The following is a 7676-nucleotide window of genomic DNA, read 5'->3' as shown; positions in this document are numbered from 1 at the left end:
TGGAATTCATTTATTTCTTACAGGGTGGCTTGCTTTGGCTTTGGCGCATTTCATGTAACGGGTTTGTATGGTCCTGGGATATGGGTATCCGATCCTTATGGACTAACTGGAAAAGTACAAGCTGTAAATCCAACATGGGGTGCAGAAGGTTTTGATCCTTTTGTTCCGGGGGGAATAGCTTCTCATCATATTGCTGCGGGTACGTTGGGTATATTAGCGGGCTTATTCCATCTTAGTGTCCGTCCGCCTCAACGTCTATACAAAGGATTACGTATGGGCAATATTGAAACTGTACTTTCCAGTAGTATCGCTGCTGTATTTTTTGCTGCTTTCGTAGTTGCTGGAACTATGTGGTATGGGTCAGCAACAACCCCAATTGAATTATTTGGACCTACTCGTTATCAGTGGGATCAGGGATACTTTCAACAAGAAATATATCGAAGAGTTAGCAATGGTTTAGCTGAAAATCTTAGTTTATCAGAAGCTTGGTCTAAAATTCCCGAAAAATTAGCCTTTTATGATTATATTGGTAATAATCCGGACAGGAGCGCTAAATCTTGGCGCTGTAAAACCGCTTTGCAGCGCACTTCATCCATGTTTTGCGCACGAGGACATATTCAGCTCCAGCAGAAGCTCTAAATCTTGGAGCTGTATAAATCCGTAGTTATTTCTACGCGCGACTTATACAGCGCGCTCTTTCCGGTGCGGTAGATATAGTGCACGACATAGCGCTTTTGTCCCAAACTGTATTTTACAGCTCCGATTGCAGCACCTGTTAGAGCATTATTTTGCGTCCGCGCGCTAAACTAGTCATTTTTTTGGATACAGCATGGGATAGAGCGCCTGTTGGAGATGCTCTAAAGCTAACATCCAAAGAAACGAAGCACATCCTTTTATATGGTCACTCCAACTTCTCGAGTACGGAGAAGGCGATCTTCATCCGGAAAATTGGAGCTTCAAATATCGTAGATCCTCCTCACTCTAGGTGTGTCCAGCCGTGCCGACGACCAAAAACTTCCATTGCTAGCTGCAGGCTGCAGCAGTCGACCAGTTTGATAAATTCCGCTAGCTGCAGCCGTGAGCAAAGCCTGGATGTGAGCCGTCTCGATCCTATCTACGTCCGTGCACTTCCGTACGTACGTGCGCACATTCCTCCACCAATCCGCTCGTACGCTTAAGCTGAGCTAAGCTCGAAAACTCGCGAGCAATGGCCGCCACCGGGTACTCCTCACGCAGATCGTCCGCCATGGTTTCGCGGTTGAGAGCTTCGGCAGAGGAGGCGGCGCAGGTGATCGAGGGGAGGACGAGAGGCAGCAGCAGGCATCCGCGACGGGTGGAGTACTAGGACGAGGAGTCGGTGGCCGGGGAGGCCCGCTACGATGTCTTCATCTCAACCACCGCGGGGTGGACACCAAGCGCACGGTGGCGCGCCTGCTCTACGAGCGCCTCGTCCGGGACGGCGTCAACGGCTTCCTGGACAACATGTCGATGCGGCCCGGCGACCCGCTGGAGGACCGGATCAGCGCCGGCATCCGCGAGTGCAGCGTCGCCGTCGCCATCTTCTCCCCGAGCTCCTGCGACTCCGAGTACTGCCTCCGCGAGCTCGCCATGATCGTCGAGTCGCGCAAGGCCATCATCCCCATCTTCTACAACATCAAGCCATCAGAACTCATTCTCCCGCAGGTTCTTTTTATATTGGTCTGTGTTTGTTCCTGTCCCGTCTGCGGGGGGTAGCATTGAATCAGACCTGGCTGCTGCGTGTAATTTTCCTTCTATTCAAACGTCTGATCTTCGCGCACGACCAGTTACATAGCCACCAGGGCCAGGCTGACAAGAAGAAGAAATTCGGGCGCCCGGGTATATTCGTATATATAGTACATAGCAGCTCCCCGATCACAGGCTACCACAGACCCATTTCAGCAAGACGCAGTCGATCAGTTTGATCAATTCCGCTAGCTGCAGCCGTGAGCCGTCTCCTTCCAACGGTCGCGAGCTATCTACGTCCGTGCACTTCCGTACGTGCGCACATTCGTCGACCAATCCGCTCGTACGCTTAAGCTGAGCTAAGCTCGAAAACTCGCGAGCAATGGCCGCCACCGGGTACTCCTCGCGCAGATCGTCCGCCATGGTTTCGCGGTTGAGAGCGTCGGCAGAGGCGGCGACGCAGGTGATCGAGGGGAGGACAAGGCAGCAGCAAGCCATGGTGACGCGGCGGGTGGAGTACTACGACGAGGAGTCGGTGGCCGGGGAGACCCGCTACGATGTCTTCATCAACCACCGCGGGGTGGACACCAAGCGCACGGTGGCGCGCCTGCTCTACGAGCGCCTCGCCCGGGACGGCGTCAACGGCTTCCTGGATAACATGTCGATGCGGCCCGGCGACAGGCTGGAGGACCGGATCAGCGCCGGCATCCGCGAGTGCAGCGTCGCGGTCGCCATCTTCTCCCCGAGCTACTGCGACTCCGAGTACTGCCTCCGCGAGCTCGCCATGATCGTCGAGTCGCGCAAGGCCATCATCCCCATCTTCTACAACATCAAGCCCTCCGAACTTATCCTGCCCCAGGCAATCGCAGACTCCGACGTCTACCTCCCCCGCGACCTCGAGCGCTTCAGGTTCGCGCTACGCGAGGCCAAGAACACCGTCGGAATCACCTATGACTCCGCCACAGGGTACGTCATCCATCCATCAAGCATGCATGCATTTCTCTTCCTCTAATTCGAACTTCGATCGATCTTCTCCCATGCATTGCATGCAGCAACTGTTTGTCTAACCACGACGATCTGTCTCTGCAGGGACATGGCCGAGCTGGTGTCAGCGGCAGCCGAAGCGGTGTTCTACAACATTGAAAAAATGGAGAAGGTGCAGAGGAGAGAGATGATCGTTTCAAGGCTCTAATTTTGAACGGCAAATCAACGGCTACTATTCAGCGAGGCGAACCGACTTAGGAACAACAAAATAATCAGGGGTGGCAGATTAACAAAACATTGACATTGAGGCGATTCTTTCTTTCGTTTGTTTATTTTCAGTTTGATTCTTTTTTTCCTTGTAAATTAAAGTATAGGATCGGTGCATGCGTCGAGCTGCCAAAGCTATACGGCTGACCATGCGGGCACCGGAGGTCAGATTTTGCAAATAATAACTGCCATTTGTTTGTACATGCACTGCACAAAGTGAAATAAATTAAACTGAGATTACATCACGCCTTCCATGCTTGATTTTGCTTCTCAAATTTGTGTGACATTGGATCTTCACTGATATGGTGATTTTTTTAACAATGTTGAAACGAATTCCATGGATGCAGGGTCTGTGGCAAAAAATAAATTGTTGAAATGGCGTTTATGTACTGCAAACGGTGAAATAAAATTGGCATTTGATCCCATCTTCCATGTTTGTGTTTGTTTCTCAAATTTGTGAGACTATGGATCTTCACAAATATCATGACTGATAATTATGTCGAAATGGTTATGGATTCAGAGGTTTCGACAGATTGAAATGTCCAAACAGCTTCCATGTAACTCATAGAGTGAAACAAAATTGAGATTTTATGCCACATTCTATGTTTACTTGTATTTATCAAAATTTTATAGCATTTGATCATCATTAATTGTGATATTTAAATATTGTCGAAACAACTTCGATGGATTCAAAGGTTGCAGCAGAGTGAAATGTCAAACCGGCTTCCACATTGTGAAATGAGCTTGAGATTTGATCCCACTTCCATGTTTACCTTTTTCTCAAATTTGCGAGACATTGGATTTGATCAATATGGTGATATTTTAATGATGCTGAAATAATTTCTAAGGATTCAGCTGCACCCGTGGAGTGATATATATTGATACAGCTTTCATGTACTGTGCAAATTGAACTAAGATTGAGATTTGATCCTACATTCCGTATTTTTTATTTTATTTCTCAAATTTCTGAGACACTGGGTCTTCATTAAAATGGTGACATTTTAACAATGTCGAAAGGACTTCCATGGATTTAGAGATTGTGGTGGAGTGAAATTGAAATGTCTTCCATTTATGGTACGAAGTGAAATAAGATTAAGAAGTGAGCCTAGCTCAGTTGGTTAGAAAAGTGGATGTACAACCTAGCCACCGAGTTTCAATACCCATAGATGAAGATTTGGGTTCCTATTATTTAACTAAAAGAAGGGTTGTAGGGGCTTCCCCTACCGCATTCCTTTCAAAAAAAGTGAAATAAGATTGAGATTTGATCCTACATTCCATATTATTATTACATTGGATCTCTAATATGGTGATCTTTTAACAATGTCGAAACTAATTCTGTAGACTTTACTAATCATGGCACATGAAGAAAAATATAAGATGTACAAAATGCAGAAAATATAATACTCTAAACAAACAAAATATATTGCATTCTTCCAAAAATAAATAAATGAGTAAATAGCCTGAGGTTTAAGTGAGTCAAAAAATCTTGAAGTGTTAACTAAGTGAAAATAACAGAACGACTAATTTATTTGAAATTTTCTCTCTCGACCCGTTCAAAGAAAAGAAAACAGGAACGAACTGCTAATTTTGCGTGTTTGTACTCTTTGGCGTGTGGGACAACTGATTAGTAAACAGCATAAAATGGTGAAGTTAGGTGGTAGCAAACTGCTAGTACCGCAATATGTGTGTGAGTTTGTGACTGATTGCATGGCGGTTTTGGTTTCAAACGTCTCGATCTGTTTCCCATTCTCCTCAGCTATACGTAGTATGTACTTGTGTGCACTGTGTGTACGTACCGACTTATCGTGTTTCAATATCTTCATTTTTCTCCTGCTATTTTTCTAACTGTATGGAATGTGAACAGTGAAGCGCAAGTATTCTGTATTAATGAATTATTCAAACTGTATACATGGTCAAAGGTACCGCGTTTTAAGTACCGTTCGGAATTTAACCGCGCAAGCTTTCACTTGCCCTCCAAATTGTCAGCAAAATGTAACCATAGGGGTCCGCCTAGAGTAGTGATATGACAGATGTTGTCGATTAGAGCAAATTGACTTCAGCTCCTTGGGTACCAAGTTACTTGGCATGCAGTTCAATAATTGACCTTTCATGGACTTAAGTTGAGTAACCTAGCTTCGTACGTCCGTGCACTCGTATGCAAAACTACTAGTATTAGAGTGGACGGCATGTATGTAAAAAAAAAAAAAAAGAATGCCTGGTGATGACTCCCTGTCATCCGACAACTTTTCCCATTGTAAGTGAACTTTTCGGCAAAAGGTTTCATCTCTCTAAATAGACCATAACTATTTTGGAGTCAAAAAATATGCAACATAATTATGTTAACGGATTTTATAATTTATACTAATCCCTCAAGGACAGTATGTTTTCGTGTCAAACTTTGACTATTAATTTAGTGAATCGAATATAAGTTATAAGTGTTATAAATGCGACAAGTAAATAACGAAGAACGATAAAGGAATACGCAGCGGAGATACGAGATTTAACGTGAAAAACCCCTTCCAACACAGAAGGGGAAAAAACCACGGGCGCCAGCCAGCAAAACTTCACTATATCGGGAAGTGTTTACAAACACCGTGGGTTATCTTATAATCTGATGAACCCTAGCCGGCGGCTTACAAGATGTATATATAGGCGGTGCCAACGATCCGTACCTCGCTCCGTTCGTCAGAAGTTAGTCTCCCTTTAGTATATGAATTTGGATCACAATACAACAATAAGGCATCCAAAAGTATATCATGGGAAAGTTATTTCAAATGTGCATCTGATTAAATATTTTAGGTGGCATGTACTCCCTCTGTTTTTATTAATTTCGTGTTCTGGGTTTAGTCAAACTCAAAGTTTACAAAGTATGATCGAAAATATAGAACGTTATATTAACATCCATAGTACCAAATAATATAATATGCAAATATATTCTATGACAATTCTAGTACAATAGATTTTATTTCTCAAATGCTAATATTTTTTGTAAATATTTGACCAAAGTTTACAAAGTTTGACTTTGACCAAACCCATAACACGAAATAATTGTGAACGAATGGAGTAACTCATACTTAGTTGACTAAATTATTAGTCAAAGTTTGCCTTGCAAAACGAAGTGGCCTCGTATTCCGGTACTGATGGAGTATTTTAAGTTATTTCATTTTCCTCATAAAGTCGATGTCACTTATGATTGCTAGGTCGGTTGTGTAGATTGATGTGCCATTTTGAGGAAAACCCTACATCTGTAGTTGTCCTTCTTGTTCATGTTAAAAATATGTCATAGAAGCCTTCATTGATATGATTATATTTTGATGTATCCATAATTTAATAAATTTTTCAGGAATAATATCTTTGTATTTATTGGTATGTATGCGACTTGTTTGTGACACTCTGCACTTATATGGTTATTCTAAAGTTTTCCCCAAATAAGAGTGTCTTTGTGCTAGGAAGGCTTGTAACGTGTCAGAAGGACCTAGAGAAAATATTTTGTGCATATAAATTAGATTGTTCAAAGGCATATGATTGTGTAGATTGGAATTTCTCGGAACAAATGTTGCAAACATTAGGCTTCGATCAACAGAGGATGAAGTGGATCATGACATATGTCACCATGGTGATATCCACGATAAAATTTAATGGAGTTAGCTTGGATTAGTTTGCACCATCACGTGGGCTACGGCTCCACTCTCGCCGTTTTCATTCCTTTTTATCACTGATTATTTATCCGCGCTTTTACGACAATGAATGATGTAACAAGCTATACCCCCGGTTAAAGTCTGGACACATGTGCCATGTGTGTCACACTTGCTTTTTTTTCAACGGCACCTTGCTCTTCTTCAAGAAACAAACCAGGAGGAACATCAAGTGAGAAGGGTGTTGGATGCCTATGGTCTATGGAAGAGGTACATGTACATTGATCAGTGACACTAAGTGCTGAAAGATGTTCAGTCCAAGGTCTCCAAAGAATATTTGGAATAGATTGGGAAATACTGCAAGTGAAGAGTCATGAATTTGGGGCTAAATATCTAGGGCTCCCAACACCAGAGGGTAGACTGAGCAAAGGAAACTATGAAATCTTCAAGCTCACGTAACAAAGAGTTTCATGGAGTGGGATGATGGTATACTATTAGAAACAACAAAAGAAGCTCTCATCAAAGCTATTGCGCAGGCGACACCGACTTACATTATGGGAGTCTTCAAGATTTCTTTGGGCCTATGTGATGATCTAAACCGTACAATCTGCAACTACTTGTCAGGGTTGAAACAATGGAAGAGAATAACACATTATAAATCATGGAAATCACTTACTCATCCGGAAAACGAAGGTGTCATTGGGTTTAAAGACTTTCGTATCTTCAATCAAGCTCTCAGTATGTCATTTGGCCTTGAGACTTTTCACGAAGATTGGCATTCTATGCGCAACAACTCTCAAAGCTAGATACTACCCTAACTGTTGGTTAAAGGACACTATTTTTTTGTAGGTAATACGTTGTCGTCCTGGCAATGGATGCAATATGGACTAGAGCTCCTGAAGAAAGGCTTAGCCTGGCGGATGGGAACGGGTAGCAAAATCCGTGGTTGCCAAGGCCAAACACATATCAACTAATGCCGGTGAGAAGGAATTGAATACTACACTATGTCGCAACTACTGTCTCAAACTGGCAAATGGAAGATGGACCTCATTCACTAATATTTCTCTTTGTTGGACATCAAATATA

General features: G+C 43.3%; 2 pseudogenes; both read left to right on the top strand.

Annotated features, from left to right (window-relative positions):
• The first annotated feature begins 1207 nt into the window (after positions 1–1207).
• Positions 1208–1734, top strand: LOC124672702 (annotated as a pseudogene).
• Positions 1735–2125: 391 nt separating this feature from the next.
• Positions 2126–2896, top strand: LOC124672701 (annotated as a pseudogene).
• The last annotated feature ends 4780 nt before the right edge of the window (positions 2897–7676 follow it).

The sequence above is a fragment of the Lolium rigidum genome, chromosome 7, assembly GCF_022539505.1.
Source record: "Lolium rigidum isolate FL_2022 chromosome 7, APGP_CSIRO_Lrig_0.1, whole genome shotgun sequence".
In the NCBI taxonomy this organism is placed as follows: domain Eukaryota; kingdom Viridiplantae; phylum Streptophyta; class Magnoliopsida; order Poales; family Poaceae; genus Lolium; species Lolium rigidum.
The sequence above is the reverse complement of the archived record's forward strand: the minus strand, read 5'-3'. Positions and strand labels throughout refer to the sequence as shown.